The sequence below is a fragment of the Hydra viridissima genome, unplaced genomic scaffold (genome assembly GCF_058129835.1).
Source record: "Hydra viridissima isolate aposymbiotic clone 2 unplaced genomic scaffold, HvirCarnegie_v1 scaffold_13, whole genome shotgun sequence".
Lineage (NCBI taxonomy): Eukaryota > Metazoa > Cnidaria > Hydrozoa > Anthoathecata > Hydridae > Hydra > Hydra viridissima.
Window position 1 is genome coordinate 522,646 of NW_028324312.1, and position 24,285 is coordinate 546,930.

At 37.9% G+C, this 24,285-nt stretch overlaps 2 long non-coding RNA genes, 10 other non-coding genes and 1 pseudogene across 12 annotated transcripts; 5 read left to right on the top strand and 8 right to left on the bottom strand.

Moving 5' to 3' along the window:
- Positions 1 to 484: 484 nt before the first annotated feature.
- On the top strand, positions 485 to 603 carry LOC149879786 (5S ribosomal RNA). Its single transcript, XR_016446593.1, has one exon. It is a non-coding gene; the product is annotated as a 5S ribosomal RNA (ribosomal RNA).
- Positions 604 to 2,037: 1,434 nt separating this feature from the next.
- On the bottom strand, positions 2,038 to 2,199 carry LOC149879787 (U1 spliceosomal RNA). The gene has a single exon (XR_016446536.1). It is a non-coding gene; the product is annotated as a U1 spliceosomal RNA (small nuclear RNA).
- Positions 2,200 to 2,310: 111 nt separating this feature from the next.
- Positions 2,311 to 2,502, bottom strand: LOC149879788 (U2 spliceosomal RNA). Its single transcript, XR_016446663.1, has one exon. It is a non-coding gene; the product is annotated as a U2 spliceosomal RNA (small nuclear RNA).
- A 5,364-nt stretch (positions 2,503 to 7,866) lies between these two features.
- On the top strand, positions 7,867 to 8,257 carry LOC149879789 (histone H2A, orphon-like; annotated as a pseudogene).
- Positions 8,258 to 8,365: 108 nt separating this feature from the next.
- LOC149879790 (5S ribosomal RNA) lies at positions 8,366 to 8,484 on the top strand. Its single transcript, XR_016446594.1, has one exon. It is a non-coding gene; the product is annotated as a 5S ribosomal RNA (ribosomal RNA).
- Positions 8,485 to 9,919: 1,435 nt separating this feature from the next.
- On the bottom strand, positions 9,920 to 10,083 carry LOC149879791 (U1 spliceosomal RNA). The gene has a single exon (XR_016446723.1). It is a non-coding gene; the product is annotated as a U1 spliceosomal RNA (small nuclear RNA).
- Positions 10,084 to 10,192: 109 nt separating this feature from the next.
- Positions 10,193 to 10,384, bottom strand: LOC149879792 (U2 spliceosomal RNA). The gene has a single exon (XR_016446665.1). It is a non-coding gene; the product is annotated as a U2 spliceosomal RNA (small nuclear RNA).
- Positions 10,385 to 10,495: 111 nt separating this feature from the next.
- Positions 10,496 to 12,397, bottom strand: LOC149879793 (uncharacterized). The gene is made up of 4 exons (XR_016446369.1): positions 12,223 to 12,397; positions 11,883 to 12,041; positions 11,151 to 11,215; positions 10,496 to 10,883 (listed from the first exon to the last, which is right to left on the bottom strand). It is a non-coding gene; the product is annotated as an uncharacterized LOC149879793 (long non-coding RNA).
- Positions 12,398 to 16,254: 3,857 nt separating this feature from the next.
- Positions 16,255 to 16,373, top strand: LOC149879794 (5S ribosomal RNA). Its single transcript, XR_016446595.1, has one exon. It is a non-coding gene; the product is annotated as a 5S ribosomal RNA (ribosomal RNA).
- A 1,433-nt stretch (positions 16,374 to 17,806) lies between these two features.
- Positions 17,807 to 17,970, bottom strand: LOC149879795 (U1 spliceosomal RNA). The gene has a single exon (XR_016446725.1). It is a non-coding gene; the product is annotated as a U1 spliceosomal RNA (small nuclear RNA).
- Positions 17,971 to 18,080: 110 nt separating this feature from the next.
- On the bottom strand, positions 18,081 to 18,272 carry LOC149879796 (U2 spliceosomal RNA). Its single transcript, XR_016446666.1, has one exon. It is a non-coding gene; the product is annotated as a U2 spliceosomal RNA (small nuclear RNA).
- A 405-nt stretch (positions 18,273 to 18,677) lies between these two features.
- Positions 18,678 to 20,246, bottom strand: LOC149879797 (uncharacterized). The gene is made up of 4 exons (XR_016446331.1): positions 20,111 to 20,246; positions 19,771 to 19,929; positions 19,039 to 19,103; positions 18,678 to 18,771 (listed from the first exon to the last, which is right to left on the bottom strand). It is a non-coding gene; the product is annotated as an uncharacterized LOC149879797 (long non-coding RNA).
- A 3,896-nt stretch (positions 20,247 to 24,142) lies between these two features.
- LOC149879798 (5S ribosomal RNA) lies at positions 24,143 to 24,261 on the top strand. Its single transcript, XR_016446596.1, has one exon. It is a non-coding gene; the product is annotated as a 5S ribosomal RNA (ribosomal RNA).
- The last annotated feature ends 24 nt before the right edge of the window (positions 24,262 to 24,285 follow it).

Consider the following 24,285-nt stretch of genomic DNA (forward strand, 5'->3'; position numbering starts at 1 on the left):
GAAAAGGAGGAAAAGCTAAGGCCAAGGCAAAACTCGATCTTTTAGAGCGGGTCTTCAGTTTCCTGTTGGTCGCGTTCACCGATTTTTGCGCAAAGGGCATTACGCCAATCGCATCGGTTCAGGCGCACCGGTCTACTTAGCTGCAGTTTTGGAATACCTCTCCGCCGAAATCTTAGAGTTAGCTGGTAATGCTGCACGCGATAACAAAAAAGCCAGGATCATTCCTCGTCACTTACAGCTAGCTGTTCGCAACGACGAAGAGTTAAACAAGTTGTTGTCAGGTGTTACAATTGCGAGCGGCGGTGTGTTGCCAAACATTCAAGCTGTGTTGCTTCCCAAAAAGAACGAGAAGGTTCCAAAGCCAGCAGCCCAGTAAACGGCGGTATAAACAACACAAAAGGCTATTTTCATAGCCACACATCCGTTAAAAATTATTGTTAAGGCGTTAGAAACTTTAAATTTTAAATTAAAGCCGTACACTATTGCCTACGACCATACCACGGTGAATACACCCGTTCTCGTCCGATCACGGAAGTTAAGCATCGTCGGGCCAGGGTAGTACTTGGATGGGTGACCGCCTGGGAACTCCTGGTGCCGTAGGCTTTTGCAACCGTTTACGAAAAAAAAAAAAAAAAGTCGCCAAAGGGGACTCCCTTTTCTTTACAAAATCTGCTTTTTCAGTTGACTCTAAGATACACAGAACTCATCCCCTGCAAAAGAATATGCATAAACACGGCCCTGCCTGGGTGGTGTCGATTGAAAGGGGAGCGACTGGTCGAAAGGTGTGTGAGGGCGCTTCTTCCGTCTCCGCATCTCTGAGGGAAAGAAAATGGCGCTCTTTTTCCTCGCACAAAAGCCAGAAAGCTAGTTTTGATGCTGAACAACAAGGGCAACGGTTAAAGGGACTATAGCCACCATAGTCAACGAGGGCCCAGGGGAAGTTTTCTTAAGGGGCCCTCGTTGTGATCAATTACATACCCAGGACCAATAGAAGTGTGCTCTAGTCATTAAAAATTAAAAACGAAAGTTAATGAAATCTTTTAAAAGTCAAAACTATTTAAATCTTTTAAAAAAATGATTTTTAAAATATCGTTTGTAGATACACGGGGATACCCGGGAATCTTCCCCGTCCTCTCGGCGGCCATGAAAGAAACCCTCGCAAGTCTAAAGTTGCACGATGTCAATGTTCCCTAGTTTTGTCGAAATGACGAAAAGACTGCAAAACTAGCTTTGAAGAGCAAAAATTTGTAAGATTCGTCAATCGTCGTTACGTATCTCTGGCAACGTTGCGTATTGACGTGTCAACTTGCCAAAATGTTTCGGTCGTTGTCGTTTCTTTCTAAGATCAACACGTAGGAATCAGAGCTGTTTTCATGAAAATAATGAACGGTAGTAAAAGAATGCATTTCACCGCACCAGAATCCAATATGCGATATGCATAAATGGTTGACAATTGTTGTTACTGTTGCTGCTGCTGTTGTTGTTACTATTGTTACTGTTAGATCGTTATTGCTAATGCTTATTTTTTTGTGGTCGTTGCTATTGTCAGTATTACTATTATCGTTAGTTTATCGATGCTATCGTTAATTTTTGTTATTGTCGTTATTGTTATCTTCATCGTTGTCATTATTTTCGTTGTCACTATTGATATCGATTTTCTTATTGCTACTGTTTGTTATTTTAACTATTATTATCGTCATTGTTTTTTATTACAGCGACTCGTTTTCACTGTTGTGACTGTCACATTTTGTTCCGCCGTCGAGTGATTTCCGGGATTGTAACCGGTCGATCACGCTTGCTGGTTGTCACGTTGAAACGATTCTCGTCGCTCCTATGCTTATTTGGTTGCCTCTTTGCGATTCTTAGATTTTTATTGATTTTGTACAAAAAAAAAAAAAAACAAAAAAAAAAAAAACAACAACTTTTGAAATAAATAAAATTTATTTGCACTTATAGCAGACTTTGTATGCGCCTCTCAAAATATGCAGTAGACTCTTAGGGGTGAGAGGAGAGGTTTTTTTTTTAAGTCGTTAGAGGAGGGGGCGAGCGCGAACGCAGGCCCCACTACCAGAAATTGTACGGTCGAGTTACCGACGTTAGCGGTAATCGCAGGGTCAGCCCAGGCGAAGTGCAATGCAAGAGCCTCACCCTGGAAGAAGCCCCATGTTGATCAGGTTTACTTCCCCGTCAGGTAAGTATGCTTTTCCCGTTGTGTGGGCAGCCTCGGACGTGCCCCAATCTTCTCAATTGTGGGTTTTCGATTGCACACCGCATCGTCCCGTTTGTTTGCTTTTTTTTTTTTCCTTCTCTATAGTATGGGCCGCGCTCAGCAGTAGTGCAACGCCGAGGCAACCCGCGGTCAGGGCGAGGTAAACCTACGATCCCTTGACCAAATGCCAAAAATCAGATTAATATATGAGCCGGACTATGCCGGCGTACCAGATATTAAACTGATAAGAACAGATACTACACTTGATCTTAGCCATTAGGCCGAGAAGCGATACTTTTTGCAACGACTTTGTCCAGGCTCCCTCCCTCTCAACGAAAAAACTTGTGGACATTTGAATGATCAAGTCGATGGGTAACTTTAAGTTTCAACGATGAAAACATGGCTTTCTTGTACTGCATCAATTTCACTCTAAAACATTTGGGCTTTTTTTCAAAAATAACCCAGCTTCTTTCAAAAATAACAAGCTTCTTTCAAAAATAACCCAATAACCAAAACATAAAAAACGTTTAAAGGCTTTTAAATTAACGCTGGGCAGCAGATGTGATCAAAGGCCAAGTTGAACAACTGAAAATCAACTCTGTATATGAGCGTCCGACAGATTTCTCTGTCAAAAAGCATTTTGAGAACCTCTGTATTTAAATGTTCTTTTCAACTGTTGTAATGACAGTACTTTAATTCATCACCAGGGTCGCCAAGAAACAGCAGAGTTTAGGAGGACTTGCTTGTCATTAGCCTCGATCCTTTCCCAAGTAGTAATTCCTCACAAAGTCTAAAAAAACAAGCTTGAAAGTTTAAAAATTGGGATGGTGCAAATTAAGTTAAGAATTTAAACTGAGTAGCAAGAAAATATTTTTCAGATACTTTAGTTATTGCAAGAAATGAACACTTTAAATGTTTACTGACAAAAAGGTAAAACAATTTTAAAAAGTGACCTAAAACATCCACTGACAAAATATCAAATGACAAATGGAAAATGAAAAAATTTATGACACTAAACCGACACAGCATTAGGTTAGCAAAGGTAAAGCATACATACCTTGCACACTGTATCTGCATTTTCCAATCACAAACTCGCAGAGCGTGGTAAAAGTTAATGAGACCTGGAACAATAAGCAAAGTATTTTTTTTAAATATTACATTTTTAACATATTACCTAACCTAAATTAAGCCTGCAAATGTATTTGCGTACAAATTAGAAGCTCAGGATTGATGGAGAATAAACTTAAAAATATAATTCCCAAGTCAGTTAAAAGGATGTTTACTTGTTGGCTAAAGGTCAACCTTTTTTCAAACTATCACTTTTAAAAAATGGTTCTGGTAAACTATCGAAGAAACATGACTTACCTTTTTCTTGAAACTTTAACTGCTTCAATATTATATGCTCTGCTAACCTAACTTAACCCTTAACCTTGCCCCAGGACAACACTCAAAATTCTCTTTCAATAACTTATTTTCAATAATCAGACTTGCTACCTGAGGCTGAGTTAACTTTAGCAGTAACTCTATAAAACATAATGTGAGAAAGCCAAACAAAAAGGTTCAGTTCAAAATGTAATGAGTATGTAATTTTTTTAAAATTTTATCGCATATCTTTAATCGAATTAAAGGGATCATTCCAAAGAAGCTATAGATTGTCCAGTGAAAAGCATACCTAATTAAGCATTACTTTATTGGGGTTGTGTCAGTATAACTGTAAATGAAACAAAGCTATGAACAAACTAAAGAAATAGGTAAAAGTCTTAGAAAGATCCTATTTCTGTTTCACTCACCAATAAAATCAAGAAGAATTTCCCACTTCTTATTCATTGAGTGGGATGCTCTAAAGAGTATTGCAACTTGCATTCTGGATAATCCAGGAACTCAGAACAAACTCTGTAACTGCACTCATGAAAGTCTTTGTGACTACTCCTTCATAAAGTTGATGCTTCTAAAAATGAAAATTTATTTTTGAAAGGATTTTTTCATCAGAAACTATTCTTAAGTATTTTGAAGACTTGAAAAAGTAAAGTGGGCACAACAATAGGGGTTAAACTGCTTCAAATTTTAAAACACAAACACCAAAATAAGGTGAAAAGATTGAAAATAAAATAGCACAGTACTTTTTATTACCTTAAAGCATTCTTGAAAAATCGTTAAAAAAACTGTGTGAACTCCTCTAAACTTGTCACTTGTCTTGGTTTTGGCATCAGCTACTGTATGAGAAGATAAAACAGGATTTAATTTGTTTAGTTTCCTTTTTTTTATTTTCTTTTTTTTTTTCGAAACAAGCTAAAAGCACCTTTTCTGCTCTTGGACGCTACGCCAACACCAAAAATTTCAGTAGGACTGCGCGTAACCACTGCACCGTTGTTAAACTCAATGATATGCACTTTACCGCAAAATTAACGCACCACTTATAAATTCCGACTTATTTTGAAAAATATTACGTATTTCCCGGATTTATCAAATACAAAGTCGATAATAATGTTTATTGTGACGTCATTTGTAGGCTTTATTCCGTTTTAGTTTCCAAATTGTAGCAGCTTTTCATAAGCACACGTTTTGCTGTAACTAAACCTCACTTTTAAAAGAAAAGTATGTATAAAGTTAGTATGAACAGATGTGTTGCTCAATGATAACTGTCATTTGAGCAACACGTCTGTTCTGACTTCTCAACGATACATAAGCTGACATTTTAAAACCTTTTTTGGTACCTCTTGCATCGTTCATGGGAGATGGATTCCTTCTTATGTAAGATAATGCTAGACCACATACGGCGCATGTTGTTACTGAATACTTACAAAATGCTACTATTCAAGTTTTGGAGTGGCCGGCTTGCAGTCCAGATATGAACCCAATAGAGCATCTTTGGGGCATAATGGCACGCTGTGTTAGAAGTCAACATCCACCACCTAGACGAGTTGCGACAAAGTCTTATCCGCGTATGTGAAGATATCCTTCAAGAAACGATTACACCTCTAATTAAAAGAAATCCACGGTGCTGTCTGGCTGCAACAACATCAAGATGTGGCAACACTAGATATTGATAAGTCAAAAATGTTACATTTTAAGCTGTATTAGTGTGCATAACAACAATAATCATCTTAGTTTATTTTGTTACTTACCTTAATTTTATTACTTACCATATTTCTAGTTTTAGTTTGTTTTTCTTTCTTTTCTTTTCTTTTCTCACCATCCTCAAAGTCGCTTTTATTATTATCATCGAAATAACTGTGTTCATGTGTTCTATTCTTAACACGTTTGTCAAATATATGACCACAATTAAAATAAATCGAAATGTATGTGGTGCGTTAATTTTGCGGTTAAGTGTATATTAACTAGATATTTAACTCGCGCTTTCGCAGTGAAGCATATTTTTTGCCAAGCAAGTTTTTTTTGCCAGCCAGAATCATAAAAACATCGATTAAAACAAACGAATTATTGTCAGTTTAAATAAAGAGGCTACCGGCTTTAAAAACTTAAAAAACTTGCTTCACAATTTCTTACGAAATTTATTTGAAGTTTTACATCTAGTTAGTATAAATATCATTGGTTTAGCTAAGAGCATAGTAACGGTTTCTGCTTACTCGCGCAGCCTAGTAAGATGGGTGCACCGCGGACGCTCAGTTGCGAATTCTTTCTTTTTTTTTTTATCATTCCCCTTCCCGAAACCCCGAAATGAACGAAATGCGATTGGCAAGTATTTGATGCATACCTTAATACACAGTGACTAAATTGTAGTATGTGTTTTTTCCGTGCCGAAACTCTGGTCGGAAGACAGTGCATCTTTTTAGATATTTTAGAGCTTGTGGGTTATCACTAGTACCCAAGCCTTTTTATGAGTCATTAAAAAAAATTTACAAACAAAACTGTATTCTTCTTCTTCTTTTTTTTTCCGATTGTGATCAGATTATGATTTGTACTGACGATATTACACTGTGTCTACTTCCTCGGTCTTATTTTCTTACAAACATTAACAACATTTGTAGTTTCGTAACTATCCCATTGACCCTTTCATGCACCAATTATTTTTCCATAACTAACATAATCCATAAAAAATCATCTACAAAATGACAGCGGTACTATTAACTGTTTTAATTAGACTTTTTCTACACCTTGATACATTTTGATAGCTTTACAGAACGTCAGTTTTCTTTACCCGTTGATGTAACAATTTTGCTGACAACATTTGAATACTTTGAACACTTTGCCAACGCATTAAATATTCTTGCAGTCGTACTATCTTGCGTGTTTGTGATCCCCACCACTATTGAGTTTGCGTGGCAGCATAGGTATAGCGACAATCGACTAATGGATTTTTAGAAGCCAGCGTTGCTCATACACTTTCAAAAGTAGAACTGCTCTCACTAAGATTAGTCGCGCTGGTGCTATTTCATGCGCTCCAGTTAAAAAGGAGCGCCAAGCTACCGGTTGCTAAAAAACCCGCGGTAAAGAAAGCTGAAACAGCACCTAAGAAGAAAGTCGCTGCAAAGAGTGCCACCGCAAAAGTGGACAAGAAATAACCTGTACGGCTCAATCCTTCATCAACGGCTATTTTCATAGGTACACATTTCTTTAAAACGTTGCGCGGCATTTAGGACTTTGTCAGGTAGTAACAATTACACTAATTGAGTTTGAAAGTCACAGTAACCTCACCGGTAACTGCTCCGTGCTTTTTAGGTCGATGTATATTCTAGAAAAGGGGAGTTTGAGAGCAATTTTGAAGAAGAAAAAAAAAGGTTTTAAGTTGTTCATAGCCTAGGACGGATGCAGCAGTTTAAGTGTTTTATTTTAGCAGCTAGTTTAGCTATTCTGCACTTGGCATTGTTTGCACAATTAAATATAGCGATTGCAACAGATATTTTCATTTGAACCTATTTCGTTAATGCGTCTAATGTTTTTAAAAGATGCGTGGCTATAAAAATAGCCGTTTGAGCGGATTTTGATCTACTTACTGCTGGTGTACTTGGTAACAGCCTTGGTGCCTTCGCTCACTGCGTGTTTAGCAAGTTCACCGGGAAGTAAAAGGCGCACGGCGGTTTGAATTTCACGCGAAGAGATCGTAGATTTCTTATTTTGAAGGGCGAGCCGCGAAGCTTCAGAAGCAATTCTTTCGAAAATGTCGTTCACGAAAGAATTCATGATGCTCATTGCTTTAGAAGAAACACCGACATCAGGGTGAACTTGCTTCAGGACGTTGTAAATGTAAATGGCATAAGACTCTCGTCTCTTTCTCTTGCGCTTCTTGTCACCAGTTCCAGCGATTTTACCACCTTTCTTACCGGCGCGCTTCTCGCCTTTTTTCGCCACCTTTGGCGCTTGTTTTCCTCCGGTTTTTTGTGCGTCTGACATTTCGACGGGCCTAACAGTAAAAATTCTTTTCGTTTGTTTTCATTGCATTGCAACTGGATTTAATTTAAGATAAAGTTGTAGCCTCCAACTTGAAAACTCTTGCGTCATATGCACTTCTATTGGTTCTTAAAAGATTAAGTTGTTTGAGCATCGTTTATTTCTTTTTTACTATTGGTTAAAAAAAGGTTGACTTTGAGACCACTCTATTTTGATAAGAATAGCAAACTTTTTGCTGTTTAAAATAAAAAAAAGGCGCACGAGATCTCTGGTCCGTCTGTCTGTCTCTGCTTGTGTTAGAAAATAAAATGTCAGGACGTGGAAAAGGAGGAAAAGCTAAGGCCAAGGCAAAAACTCGATCTTTTAGAGCGGGTCTTCAGTTTCCTGTTGGTCGCGTTCACCGATTTTTGCGCAAAGGGCATTACGCCAATCGCATCGGTTCAGGCGCACCGGTCTACTTAGCTGCAGTTTTGGAATACCTCTCCGCCGAAATCTTAGAGTTAGCTGGGTAATGCTGCACGCGATAACAAAAAAGCCAGGATCATTCCTCGTCACTTACAGCTAGCTGTTCGCAACGACGAAGAGTTAAACAAGTTGTTGTCAGGTGTTACAATTGCGAGCGGCGGTGTGTTGCCAAACATTCAAGCTGTGTTGCTTCCCAAAAAGAACGAGAAGGTTCCAAAGCCAGCAGCCCAGTAAACGGCGGTATAAACAACACAAAAGGCTATTTTCATAGCCACACATCCGTTAAAAATTATTGTTAAGGCGTTAGAAACTTTAAATTTTAAATTAAAGCCGTACACTATTGCCTACGACCATACCACGGTGAATACACCCGTTCTCGTCCGATCACGGAAGTTAAGCATCGTCGGGCCAGGGTAGTACTTGGATGGGTGACCGCCTGGGAACTCCTGGTGCCGTAGGCTTTTGCAACCGTTTACGAAAAAAAAAAAAAAAAGTCGCCAAAGGGGACTCCCTTTTCTTTACAAAATCTGCTTTTTCAGTTGACTCTAAGATACACAGAACTCATCCCCTGCAAAAGAATATGCATAAACACGGCCCTGCCTGGGTGGTGTCGATTGAAAGGGGAGCGACTGGTCGAAAGGTGTGTGAGGGCGCTTCTTCCGTCTCCGCATCTCTGAGGGAAAGAAAATGGCGCTCTTTTTCCTCGCACAAAAGCCAGAAAGCTAGTTTTGATGCTGAACAACAAGGGCAACGGTTAAAGGGACTATAGCCACCATAGTCAACGAGGGCCCAGGGGAAGTTTTCTTAAGGGGCCCTCGTTGTGATCAATTACATACCCAGGACCAATAGAAGTGTGCTCTAGTCATTAAAAATTAAAAACGAAAGTTAATGAAATCTTTTAAAAGTCAAAACTATTTAAATCTTTTAAAAAAATGATTTTTAAAATATCGTTTGTAGATACACGGGGATACCCGGGAATCTTCCCCGTCCTCTCGGCGGCCATGAAAGAAACCCTCGCAAGTCTAAAGTTGCACGATGTCAATGTTCCCTAGTTTTGTCGAAATGACGAAAAGACTGCAAAACTAGCTTTGAAGAGCAAAAATTTGTAAGATTCGTCAATCGTCGTTACGTATCTCTGGCAACGTTGCGTATTGACGTGTCAACTTGCCAAAATGTTTCGGTCGTTGTCGTTTCTTTCTAAGATCAACACGTAGGAATCAGAGCTGTTTTCATGAAAATAATGAACGGTAGTAAAAGAATGCATTTCACCGCACCAGAATCCAATATGCGATATGCATAAATGGTTGACAATTGTTGTTACTGTTGCTGCTGCTGTTGTTGTTACTATTGTTACTGTTAGATCGTTATTGCTAATGCTTATTTTTTTGTGGTCGTTGCTATTGTCAGTATTACTATTATCGTTAGTTTATCGATGCTATCGTTAATTTTTGTTATTGTCGTTATTGTTATCTTCATCGTTGTCATTATTTTCGTTGTCACTATTGATATCGATTTTCTTATTGCTACTGTTTGTTATTTTAACTATTATTATCGTCATTGTTTTTTATTACAGCGACTCGTTTTCACTGTTGTGACTGTCACATTTTGTTCCGCCGTCGAGTGATTTCCGGGATTGTAACCGGTCGATCACGCTTGCTGGTTGTCACGTTGAAACGATTCTCGTCGCTCCTATGCTTATTTGGTTGCCTCTTTGCGATTCTTAGATTTTTATTGATTTTGTACAAAAAAAAAAAAAAACAAAAAAAAAAAAAAACAACAACTTTTGAAATAAATAAAATTTATTTGCACTTATAGCAGACTTTGTATGCGCCTCTCAAAATATGCAGTAGACTCTTAGGGGTGAGAGGAGAGGTTTTTTTTTTAAGTCGTTAGAGGAGGGGGCGAGCGCGAACGCAGGCCCCCACTACCAGAAATTGTACGGTCGAGTTACCGACGTTAGCGGTAATCGCAGGGGTCAGCCCAGGCGAAGTGCAATGCAAGAGCCTCACCCTGGAAGAAGCCCCATGTTGATCAGGTTTACTTCCCCGTCAGGTAAGTATGCTTTTCCGTTGTGTGGGCAGCCTCGGACGTGCCCCAATCTTCTCAATTGTGGGTTTTCGATTGCACACCGCATCGTCCCGTTTGTTTGCTTTTTTTTTTTCCTTCTCTATAGTATGGGCCGCGCTCAGCAGTAGTGCAACGCCGAGGCAACCCGCGGTCAGGGCGAGGTAAACCTACGATCCCTTGACCAAATGCCAAAAATCAGATTAATATATGAGCCGGACTATGCCGGCGTACCAGATATTAAACTGATAAGAACAGATACTACACTTGATCTTAGCCATTAGGCCGAGAAGCGATACTTTTTGCAACGACTTTGTCCCGGCTCCCTCCCTCTCAACGAAAAAACTTGTGGACATTTGAATGATCAAGTCGATGGGTAACTTTAAGTTTCAACGATGAAAACATGGCTTTCTTGTACTGCATCAATTTCACTCTAAAACATTTGGGCTTTTTTTCAAAAATAACCCAGCTTCTTTCAAAAATAACAAGCTTCTTTCAAAAATAACCCAATTAACCAAAACATAAAAAACGTTTAAAGGCTTTTAAATTTAACGCTGGGCAGCAGATGTGATCAAAGGCCAAGTTGAACAACTGAAAATCAACTCTGTATATGAGCGTCCGACAGATTTCTCTGTCAAAAAGCATTTTGAGAACCTCTGTATTTAAATGTTCTTTTCAACTGTTGTAATGACAGTACTTTAATTCATCACCAGGGTCGCCAAGAAACAGCAGAGTTTAGGAGGACTTGCTTGTCATTAGCCTCGATCCTTTCCCAAGTAGTAATTCCTCACAAAGTCTAAAAAAACAAGCTTGAAAGTTTAAAAATTGGGATGGTGCAAATTAAGTTAAGAATTTAAACTGAGTAGCAAGAAAATATTTTTCAGATACTTTAGTTATTGCAAGAAATGAACACTTTAAATGTTTACTGACAAAAAGGTAAAACAATTTTAAAAAGTGACCTAAAACATCCACTGACAAAATATCAAATGACAAATGGAAAATGAAAAAATTTATGACACTAAACCGACACAGCATTAGGTTAGCAAAGGTAAAGCATACATACCTTGCACACTGTATCTGCATTTTTCCAATCACAAACTCGCAGAGCGTGGTAAAAGTTAATGAGACCTGGAACAATAAGCAAAGTATTTTTTTTAAATATTACATTTTTTAACATATTACCTAACCTAAATTAAGCCTGCAAATGTATTTGCGTACAAATTAGAAGCTCAGGATTGATGGAGAATAAACTTAAAAATATAATTCCCAAGTCAGTTAAAAGGATGTTTACTTGTTGGCTAAAGGTCAACTTTTTCAAACTATCACTTTTAAAAAATGGTTCTGGTAAACTATCGAAGAAACATGACTTACCTTTTTCTTGAAACTTTAACTGCTTCAATATTATATGCTCTGCTAACCTAACTTAACCCTTAACCTTGCCCCAGGACAACACTCAAAATTCTCTTTCAATAACTTATTTTCAATAATCAGACTTGCTACCTGAGGCTGAGTTAACTTTAGCAGTAACTCTATAAAACATAATGTGAGAAAGCCAAACAAAAGGTTCAGTTCAAAATGTAATGAGTATGTAATTTTTTTAAAATTTTATCGCATATCTTTAATCGAATTAAAGGGATCATTCCAAAGAAGCTATAGATTGTCCAGTGAAAAGCATACCTAATTAAGCATTACTTTATTGGGGTTGTGTCAGTATAACTGTAAATGAAACAAAGCTATGAACAAACTAAAGAAATAGGTAAAAGTCTTAGAAAGATCCTATTTCTGTTTCACTCACCAATAAAATCAAGAAGAATTTCCCACTTCTTATTCATTGAGTGGGATGCTCTAAAGAGTATTGCAACTTGCATTCTGGATAATCCAGGAACTCAGAACAAACTCTGTAACTGCACTCATGAAAGTCTTTTGTGACTACTCCTTCATAAAGTTGATGCTTCTAAAAATGAAAATTTATTTTTGAAAGGATTTTTTCATCAGAAACTATTCTTAAGTATTTGAAGACTTGAAAAAGTAAAGTGGGCACAACAATAGGGGTTAAACTGCTTCAAATTTTAAAACACAAACACCAAAATAAGGTGAAAAGATTGAAAATAAAATAGCACAGTACTTTTTATTACCTTAAAGCATTCTTGAAAAATCGTTAAAAAAACTGTGTGAACTCCTCTAAACTTGTCACTTGTCTTGGTTTTGGCATCAGCTACTGTATGAGAAGATAAAACAGGATTTAATTTGTTTAGTTTCCCTTTTTTTTATTTTCTTTTTTTTTTTCGAAACAAGCTAAAAGCACCTTTTCTGCTCTTGACGCTACGCCAACACCAAAAATTTCAGTAGGACTGCGCGTAACCACTGCACCGTTGTTAAACTCAATGATATGCACTTTACCGCAAAATTAACGCACCACTTATAAATTCCGACTTATTTTGAAAAATATTACGTATTTCCCGGATTTATCAAATACAAAGTCGATAATAATGTTTATTGTGACGTCATTTGTAGGCTTTATTCCGTTTTAGTTTCCAAATTGTAGCAGCTTTTCATAAGCAGCACGTTTTGCTGTAACTAAACCTCACTTTTAAAAGAAAAGTATGTATAAAGTTAGTATGAACAGATGTGTTGCTCAATGATAACTGTCATTTGAGCAACACGTCTGTTCTGACTTCTCAACGATACATAAGCTGACATTTTAAAACCTTTTTTGGTACCTCTTGCATCGTTCATGGGAGATGGATTCCTTCTTATGTAAGATAATGCTAGACCACATACGGCGCATGTTGTTACTGAATACTTACAAAATGCTACTATTCAAGTTTTGGAGTGGCCGGCTTGCAGTCCAGATATGAACCCAATAGAGCATCTTTGGGGCATAATGGCACGCTGTGTTAGAAGTCAACATCCACCACCTAGACGAGTTGCGACAAAGTCTTATCCGCGTATGTGAAGATATCCTTCAAGAAACGATTACACCTCTAATTAAAAGAAATCCACGGTGCTGTCTGGCTGCAACAACATCAAGATGTGGCAACACTAGATATTGATAAGTCAAAAATGTTACATTTTAAGCTGTATTAGTGTGCATAACAACAATAATCATCTTAGTTTATTTTGTTACTTACCTTAATTTTATTACTTACCATATTTCTAGTTTTAGTTTGTTTTTCTTTCTTTTCTTTTCTTTTCTCACCATCCTCAAAGTCGCTTTTATTATTATCATCGAAATAACTGTGTTCATGTGTTCTATTCTTAACACGTTTGTCAAAATATATGACCACAATTAAAATAAATCGAAATGTATGTGGTGCGTTAATTTTGCGGTTAAGTGTATATTAACTAGATATTTAACTCGCGCTTTCGCAGTGAAGCATATTTTTTTGCCAAGCAAGTTTTTTTTTGCCAGCCAGAATCATAAAAACATCGATTAAAACAAACGAATTATTGTCAGTTTAAATAAAGAGGCTACCGGCTTTAAAAACTTAAAAAACTTGCTTCACAATTTCTTACGAAATTTATTTGAAGTTTTACATCTAGTTAGTATAAATATCATTGGTTTAGCTAAGAGCATAGTAACGGTTTCTGCTTACTCGCGCAGCCTAGTAAGATGGGTGCACCGCGGACGCTCAGTTGCGAATTCTTTCTTTTTTTTTTTTATCATTCCCCTTCCCGAAACCCCGAAATGAACGAAATGCGATTGGCAAGTATTTGATGCATACCTTAATACACAGTGACTAAATTGTAGTATGTGTTTTTTCCGTGCCGAAACTCTGGTCGGAAGACAGTGCATCTTTTTAGATATTTTAGAGCTTGTGGGTTATCACTAGTACCCAAGCCTTTTTATGAGTCATTAAAAAAAAATTTACAAACAAAACTGTATTCTTCTTCTTCTTTTTTTTTCCGATTGTGATCAGATTATGATTTGTACTGACGATATTACACTGTGTCTACTTCCTCGGTCTTATTTTCTTACAAACATTAACAACATTTGTAGTTTCGTAACTATCCCATTGACCCTTTCATGCACCAATTATTTTTCCATAACTAACATAATCCATAAAAAATCATCTACAAAATGACAGCGGTACTATTAACTGTTTTAATTAGACTTTTTCTACACCTTGATACATTTTGATAGCTTTACAGAACGTCAGTTTTCTTTACCCGTTGATGTAACAATTTTGCTGACAACATTTGAATACTTTGAACACTTTGCCAACGCATTAAATATTCTTGCAGTCGTACTATCTTGCGTGTTTGTGATCCCCACCACTATTGAGTTTGCGTGGCAGCATAGGTATAGCGACAATCGACTAATGGATTTTTAGAAGCCAGCGTTGCTCATACACTTTCAAAAGTAGAACTGCTCTCACTAAGATTAGTCGCGCTGGTGCTATTTCATGCGCTCCAGTTAAAAAGGAGCGCCAAGCTACCGGTTGCTAAAAAACCCGCGGTAAAGAAAGCTGAAACAGCACCTAAGAAGAAAGTCGCTGCAAAGAGTGCCACCGCAAAAGTGGACAAGAAATAACCTGTACTGCTCAATCCTTCATCAAACGGCTATTTTCATAGGTACACATTTCTTTAAAACGTTGCGCGGCATTTAGGACTTTGTCAGGTAGTAACAATTACACTAATTGAGTTTGAAAGTCACAGTAACCTCACCGGTAACTGCTCCGTGCTTTTTAGGTCGATGTATATTCTAGAAAAGGGGAGTTTGAGAGCAATTTTGAAGAAGAAAAAAAAAGGTTTTAAGTTGTTCATAGCCTAGGACGGATGCAGCAGTTTAAGTGTTTTATTTTAGCAGCTAGTTTAGCTATTCTGCACTTGGCATTGTTTGCACAATTAAATATAGCGATTGCAACAGATATTTTCATTTGAACCTATTTCGTTAATGCGTCTAATGTTTTTAAAAGATGCGTGGCTATAAAAATAGCCGTTTGAGCGGATTTTGATCTACTTACTGCTGGTGTACTTGGTAACAGCCTTGGTGCCTTCGCTCACTGCGTGTTTAGCAAGTTCACCGGGAAGTAAAAGGCGCACGGCGGTTTGAATTTCACGCGAAGAGATCGTAGATTTCTTATTTTGAAGGGCGAGCCGCGAAGCTTCAGAAGCAATTCTTTCGAAAATGTCGTTCACGAAAGAATTCATGATGCTCATTGCTTTAGAAGAAACACCGACATCAGGGTGAACTTGCTTCAGGACGTTGTAAATGTAAATGGCATAAGACTCTCGTCTCTTTCTCTTGCGCTTCTTGTCACCAGTTCCAGCGATTTTACCACCTTTCTTACCGGCGCGCTTCTCGCCTTTTTTCGCCACCTTTGGCGCTTGTTTTCCTCCGGTTTTTTGTGCGTCTGACATTTCGACGGGCCTAACAGTAAAAATTCTTTTCGTTTGTTTTCATTGCATTGCAACTGGATTTAATTTAAGATAAAGTTGTAGCCTCCAACTTGAAAACTCTTGCGTCATATGCACTTCTATTGGTTCTTAAAAGATTAAGTTGTTTGAGCATCGTTTATTTCTTTTTTACTATTGGTTAAAAAAAGGTTGACTTTGAGACCACTCTATTTTGATAAGAATAGCAAACTTTTTGCTGTTTAAAATAAAAAAAAGGCGCACGAGATCTCTGGTCCGTCTGTCTGTCTCTGCTTGTGTTAGAAAATAAAATGTCAGGACGTGGAAAAGGAGGAAAAGCTAAGGCCAAGGCAAAAACTCGATCTTTTAGAGCGGGTCTTCAGTTTCCTGTTGGTCGCGTTCACCGATTTTTGCGCAAAGGGCATTACGCCAATCGCATCGGTTCAGGCGCACCGGTCTACTTAGCTGCAGTTTTGGAATACCTCTCCGCCGAAATCTTAGAGTTAGCTGGTAATGCTGCACGCGATAACAAAAAAGCCAGGATCATTCCTCGTCACTTACAGCTAGCTGTTCGCAACGACGAAGAGTTAAACAAGTTGTTGTCAGGTGTTACAATTGCGAGCGGCGGTGTGTTGCCAAACATTCAAGCTGTGTTGCTTCCCAAAAAGAACGAGAAGGTTCCAAAGCCAGCAGCCCAGTAAACGGCGGTATAAACAACACAAAAGGCTATTTTCATAGCCACACATCCGTTAAAAATTATTGTTAAGGCGTTAGAAACTTTAAATTTTAAATTAAAGCCGTACACTATTGCCTACGACCATACCACGGTGAATACACCCGTTCTCGTCCGATCACGGAAGTTAAGCATCGTCGGGCCAGGGTAGTACTTGGATGGGTGACCGCCTGGGAACTCCTGGTGCCGTAGGCTTTTGCAACCGTTTACGAAAAAAAAAAAAAAAAGTCGCCAAAGGGGACTCCCTTTTCTTTACAAAATCTGCTTTTTCAGTTGACTCTAAGATACACAGAACTCATCCCCTGCAAAAGAATATGCATAAACACGGCCCTGCCTGGGTGGTGTCGATTGAAAGGGGAGCGACTGGTCGAAAGGTGTGTGAGGGGCTTCTTCCGTCTCCGCATCTCTGAGGGAAAGAAAATGGCGCTCTTTTTCCTCGCACAAAAGCCAGAAAGCTAGTTTTGATGCTGAACAACAAGGGCAACGGTTAAAGGGACTATAGCCACCATAGTCAACGAGGGCCCAGGGGAAGTTTTCTTAAGGGGCCCTCGTTGTGATCAATTACATACCCAGGACCAATAGAAGTGTGCTCTAGTCATTAAAAATTAAAAACGAAAGTTAATGAAATCTTTTAAAAGTCAAAACTATTTAAATCTTTTAAAAAAATGATTTTTAAAATATCGTTTGTAGATACACGGGGATACCCGGGAATCTTCCCCGTCCTCTCGGCGGCCATGAAAGAAACCCTCGCAAGTCTAAAGTTGCACGATGTCAATGTTCCCTAGTTTTGTCGAAATGACGAAAAGACTGCAAAACTAGCTTTGAAGAGCAAAAATTTGTAAGATTCGTCAATCGTCGTTACGTATCTCTGGCAACGTTGCGTATTGACGTGTCAACTTGCCAAAATGTTTCGGTCGTTGTCGTTTCTTTCTAAGATCAACACGTAGGAATCAGAGCTGTTTTCATGAAAATAATGAACGGTAGTAAAAGAATGCATTTCACCGCACCAGAATCCAATATGCGATATGCATAAATGGTTGACAATTGTTGTTACTGTTGCTGCTGCTGTTGTTGTTACTATTGTTACTGTTAGATCGTTATTGCTAATGCTTATTTTTTTGTGGTCGTTGCTATTGTCAGTATTACTATTATCGTTAGTTTATCGATGCTATCGTTAATTTTTGTTATTGTCGTTAATTGATATCTTCATCGTTGTCATTATTTTCGTTGTCACTATTGATATCGATTTTCTTATTGCTACTGTTTGTTATTTTAACTATTATTATCGTCATTGTTTTTTATTACAGCGACTCGTTTTCACTGTTGTGACTGTCACATTTTGTTCCGCCGTCGAGTGATTTCCGGGATTGTAACCGGTCGATCACGCTTGCTGGTTGTCACGTTGAAACGATTCTCGTCGCTCCTATGCTTATTTGGTTGCCTCTTTGCGATTCTTAGATTTTTATTGATTTTGTACAAAAAAAAAAAAAAACAAAAAAAAAAAAACAACAACTTTTGAAATAAATAAAATTTATTTGCACTTATAGCAGACTTTGTATGCGCCTCTCAAAATATGCAGTAGACTCTTAGGGGTGAGAGGAGAGGTTTTTTTTTTAAGTCGTTAGAGGAGGGGGCGAGCGCGAACGCAGGCCCCCACTACCAGAAATTGTACGGTCGAGTTACCGACGTTAGCGGTAATCGCAGGGGTCAGCCCAGGCGAAGTGCAATGCAAGAGCCTCACCCTGGAAGAAGCCCCATGTTGATCAGGTTTACTTCCCCGTCAGGTAAGTATGCTTTTCCCGTTGTGTGGGCAGCCTCGGACGTGCCCCAATCTTCTCAATTGTGGGTTTTCGATTGCACACCGCATCGTCCCGTTTGTTTGCTTTTTTTTTTTCCTTCTCTATAGTATGGGCCGCGCTCAGCAGTAGTGCAACGCCGAGGCAACCCGCGGTCAGGGCGAGGTAAACCTACGATCCCTTGACCAAATGCCAAAAATCAGATTAATATATGAGCCGGACTATGCCGGCGTACCAGATATTAAACTGATAAGAACAGATACTACACTTGATCTTAGCCATTAGGCCGAGAAGCGATACTTTTTGCAACGACTTTGTCCCGGCTCCCTCCCTCTCAACGAAAAAACTTGTGGACATTTGAATGATCAAGTCGATGGGTAACTTTAAGTTTCAACGATGAAAACATGGCTTTCTTGTACTGCATCAATTTCACTCTAAAACATTTGGGCTTTTTTTCAAAAATAACCCAGCTTCTTTCAAAAATAACAAGCTTCTTTCAAAAATAACCCAATTAACCAAAACATAAAAAACGTTTAAAGGCTTTTAAATTTAACGCTGGGCAGCAGATGTGATCAAAGGCCAAGTTGAACAACTGAAAATCAACTCTGTATATGAGCGTCCGACAGATTTCTCTGTCAAAAAGCATTTTGAGAACCTCTGTATTTAAATGTTCTTTTCAACTGTTGTAATGACAGTACTTTAATTCATCACCAGGGTCGCCAAGAAACAGCAGAGTTTAGGAGGACTTGCTTGTCATTAGCCTCGATCCTTTCCCAAGTAGTAATTCCTCACAAAGTCTAAAAAAACAAGCTTGAAAGTTTAAAAATTGGGATGGTGCAAATTAAGTTAAGAATTTAAACTGAGTAGCAAGAAAATATTTTTCAGATACTTTAGTTATTGCAAGAAATGAACACTTTAAATGTTTACTGACAAAAAGGTAAAACAATTTTAAAAAGTGACCTAAAACATCCACTGACAAAATATCAAATGACAAATGGAAAATGAAAAAATTTATGACACTAAACCGACACAGCATTAGGTTAGCAAAGGTAAAGCATACATACCTTGCACACTGTATCTGCATTTTTCCAATCACAAACTCGCAGAGCGTGGTAAAAGTTAATGAGACCTGGAACAATAAGCAAAGTATTTTTTTTAAATATTACATTTTTTAACATATTACCTAACCTAAATTAAGCCTGCAAATGTATTTGCGTACAAATTAGAAGCTCAGGATTGATGGAGAATAAACTTAAAAATATAATTCCCAAGTCAGTTAAAAGGATGTTTACTTGTTGGCTAAAGGTCAACTTTTTCAAACTATCACTTTTAAAAAATGGTTCTGGTAAACTATCGAAGAAACATGACTTACCTTTTTCTTGAAACTTTAACTGCTTCAATATTATATGCTCTGCTAACCTAACTTAACCCTTAACCTTGCCCCAGGACAACACTCAAAATTCTCTTTCAATAACTTATTTTCAATAATCAGACTTGCTACCTGAGGCTGAGTTAACTTTAGCAGTAACTCTATAAAACATAATGTGAGAAAGCCAAACAAAAGGTTCAGTTCAAAATGTAATGAGTATGTAATTTTTTTAAAATTTTATCGCATATCTTTAATCGAATTAAAGGGATCATTCCAAAGAAGCTATAGATTGTCCAGTGAAAAGCATACCTAATTAAGCATTACTTTATTGGGGTTGTGTCAGTATAACTGTAAATGAAACAAAGCTATGAACAAACTAAAGAAATAGGTAAAAGTCTTAGAAAGATCCTATTTCTGTTTCACTCACCAATAAAATCAAGAAGAATTTCCCACTTCTTATTCATTGAGTGGGATGCTCTAAAGAGTATTGCAACTTGCATTCTGGATAATCCAGGAACTCAGAACAAACTCTGTAACTGCACTCATGAAAGTCTTTTGTGACTACTCCTTCATAAAGTTGATGCTTCTAAAAATGAAAATTTATTTTTGAAAGGATTTTTTCATCAGAAACTATTCTTAAGTATTTGAAGACTTGAAAAAGTAAAGTGGGCACAACAATAGGGGTTAAACTGCTTCAAATTTTAAAACACAAACACCAAAATAAGGTGAAAAGATTGAAAATAAAATAGCACAGTACTTTTTATTACCTTAAAGCATTCTTGAAAAATCGTTAAAAAAACTGTGTGAACTCCTCTAAACTTGTCACTTGTCTTGGTTTTGGCATCAGCTACTGTATGAGAAGATAAAACAGGATTTAATTTGTTTAGTTTCCCTTTTTTTTATTTTCTTTTTTTTTTTCGAAACAAGCTAAAAGCACCTTTTCTGCTCTTGACGCTACGCCAACACCAAAAATTTCAGTAGGACTGCGCGTAACCACTGCACCGTTGTTAAACTCAATGATATGCACTTTACCGCAAAATTAACGCACCACTTATAAATTCCGACTTATTTTGAAAAATATTACGTATTTCCCGGATTTATCAAATACAAAGTCGATAATAATGTTTATTGTGACGTCATTTGTAGGCTTTATTCCGTTTTAGTTTCCAAATTGTAGCAGCTTTTCATAAGCAGCACGTTTTGCTGTAACTAAACCTCACTTTTAAAAGAAAAGTATGTATAAAGTTAGTATGAACAGATGTGTTGCTCAATGATAACTGTCATTTGAGCAACACGTCTGTTCTGACTTCTCAACGATACATAAGCTGACATTTTAAAACCTTTTTTGGTACCTCTTGCATCGTTCATGGGAGATGGATTCCTTCTTATGTAAGATAATGCTAGACCACATACGGCGCATGTTGTTACTGAATACTTACAAAATGCTACTATTCAAGTTTTGGAGTGGCCGGCTTGCAGTCCAGATATGAACCCAATAGAGCATCTTTGGGGCATAATGGCACGCTGTGTTAGAAGTCAACATCCACCACCTAGACGAGTTGCGACAAAGTCTTATCCGCGTATGTGAAGATATCCTTCAAGAAACGATTACACCTCTAATTAAAAGAAATCCACGGTGCTGTCTGGCTGCAACAACATCAAGATGTGGCAACACTAGATATTGATAAGTCAAAAATGTTACATTTTAAGCTGTATTAGTGTGCATAACAACAATAATCATCTTAGTTTATTTTGTTACTTACCTTAATTTTATTACTTACCATATTTCTAGTTTTAGTTTGTTTTTCTTTCTTTTCTTTTCTTTTCTCACCATCCTCAAAGTCGCTTTTATTATTATCATCGAAATAACTGTGTTCATGTGTTCTATTCTTAACACGTTTGTCAAAATATATGACCACAATTAAAATAAATCGAAATGTATGTGGTGCGTTAATTTTGCGGTTAAGTGTATATTAACTAGATATTTAACTCGCGCTTTCGCAGTGAAGCATATTTTTTTGCCAAGCAAGTTTTTTTTTGCCAGCCAGAATCATAAAAACATCGATTAAAACAAACGAATTATTGTCAGTTTAAATAAAGAGGCTACCGGCTTTAAAAACTTAAAAAACTTGCTTCACAATTTCTTACGAAATTTATTTGAAGTTTTACATCTAGTTAGTATAAATATCATTGGTTTAGCTAAGAGCATAGTAACGGTTTCTGCTTACTCGCGCAGCCTAGTAAGATGGGTGCACCGCGGACGCTCAGTTGCGAATTCTTTCTTTTTTTTTTTTATCATTCCCCTTCCCGAAACCCCGAAATGAACGAAATGCGATTGGCAAGTATTTGATGCATACCTTAATACACAGTGACTAAATTGTAGTATGTGTTTTTTCCGTGCCGAAACTCTGGTCGGAAGACAGTGCATCTTTTTAGATATTTTAGAGCTTGTGGGTTATCACTAGTACCCAAGCCTTTTTATGAGTCATTAAAAAAAAATTTACAAACAAAACTGTATTCTTCTTCTTCTTTTTTTTTCCGATTGTGATCAGATTATGATTTGTACTGACGATATTACACTGTGTCTACTTCCTCGGTCTTATTTTCTTACAAACATTAACAACATTTGTAGTTTCGTAACTATCCCATTGACCCTTTCATGCACCAATTATTTTTCCATAACTAACATAATCCATAAAAAATCATCTACAAAATGACAGCGGTACTATTAACTGTTTTAATTAGACTTTTTCTACACCTTGATACATTTTGATAGCTTTACAGAACGTCAGTTTTCTTTACCCGTTGATGTAACAATTTTGCTGACAACATTTGAATACTTTGAACACTTTGCCAACGCATTAAATATTCTTGCAGTCGTACTATCTTGCGTGTTTGTGATCCCCACCACTATTGAGTTTGCGTGGCAGCATAGGTATAGCGACAATCGACTAATGGATTTTTAGAAGCCAGCGTTGCTCATACACTTTCAAAAGTAGAACTGCTCTCACTAAGATTAGTCGCGCTGGTGCTATTTCATGCGCTCCAGTTAAAAAGGAGCGCCAAGCTACCGGTTGCTAAAAAACCCGCGGTAAAGAAAGCTGAAACAGCACCTAAGAAGAAAGTCGCTGCAAAGAGTGCCACCGCAAAAGTGGACAAGAAATAACCTGTACTGCTCAATCCTTCATCAAACGGCTATTTTCATAGGTACACATTTCTTTAAAACGTTGCGCGGCATTTAGGACTTTGTCAGGTAGTAACAATTACACTAATTGAGTTTGAAAGTCACAGTAACCTCACCGGTAACTGCTCCGTGCTTTTTAGGTCGATGTATATTCTAGAAAAGGGGAGTTTGAGAGCAATTTTGAAGAAGAAAAAAAAAGGTTTTAAGTTGTTCATAGCCTAGGACGGATGCAGCAGTTTAAGTGTTTTATTTTAGCAGCTAGTTTAGCTATTCTGCACTTGGCATTGTTTGCACAATTAAATATAGCGATTGCAACAGATATTTTCATTTGAACCTATTTCGTTAATGCGTCTAATGTTTTTAAAAGATGCGTGGCTATAAAAATAGCCGTTTGAGCGGATTTTGATCTACTTACTGCTGGTGTACTTGGTAACAGCCTTGGTGCCTTCGCTCACTGCGTGTTTAGCAAGTTCACCGGGAAGTAAAAGGCGCACGGCGGTTTGAATTTCACGCGAAGAGATCGTAGATTTCTTATTTTGAAGGGCGAGCCGCGAAGCTTCAGAAGCAATTCTTTCGAAAATGTCGTTCACGAAAGAATTCATGATGCTCATTGCTTTAGAAGAAACACCGACATCAGGGTGAACTTGCTTCAGGACGTTGTAAATGTAAATGGCATAAGACTCTCGTCTCTTTCTCTTGCGCTTCTTGTCACCAGTTCCAGCGATTTTACCACCTTTCTTACCGGCGCGCTTCTCGCCTTTTTTCGCCACCTTTGGCGCTTGTTTTCCTCCGGTTTTTTGTGCGTCTGACATTTCGACGGGCCTAACAGTAAAAATTCTTTTCGTTTGTTTTCATTGCATTGCAACTGGATTTAATTTAAGATAAAGTTGTAGCCTCCAACTTGAAAACTCTTGCGTCATATGCACTTCTATTGGTTCTTAAAAGATTAAGTTGTTTGAGCATCGTTTATTTCTTTTTTACTATTGGTTAAAAAAAGGTTGACTTTGAGACCACTCTATTTTGATAAGAATAGCAAACTTTTTGCTGTTTAAAATAAAAAAAAGGCGCACGAGATCTCTGGTCCGTCTGTCTGTCTCTGCTTGTGTTAGAAAATAAAATGTCAGGACGTGGAAAAGGAGGAAAAGCTAAGGCCAAGGCAAAAACTCGATCTTTTAGAGCGGGTCTTCAGTTTCCTGTTGGTCGCGTTCACCGATTTTTGCGCAAAGGGCATTACGCCAATCGCATCGGTTCAGGCGCACCGGTCTACTTAGCTGCAGTTTTGGAATACCTCTCCGCAGAAATCTTAGAGTTAGCTGGTAATGCTGCACGCGATAACAAAAAAGCCAGGATCATTCCTCGTCACTTACAGCTAGCTGTTCGCAACGACGAAGAGTTAAACAAGTTGTTGTCAGGTGTTACAATTGCGAGCGGCGGTGTGTTGCCAAACATTCAAGCTGTGTTGCTTCCCAAAAAGAACGAGAAGGTTCCAAAGCCAGCAGCCCAGTAAACGGCGGTATAAACAACACAAAAGGCTATTTTCATAGCCACACATCCGTTAAAAATTATTGTTAAGGCGTTAGAAACTTTAAATTTTAAATTAAAGCCGTACACTATTGCCTACGACCATACCACGGTGAATACACCCGTTCTCGTCCGATCACGGAAGTTAAGCATCGTCGGGCCAGGGTAGTACTTGGATGGGTGACCGCCTGGGAACTCCTGGTGCCGTAGGCTTTTGCAACCGTTTACGAAAAAAAA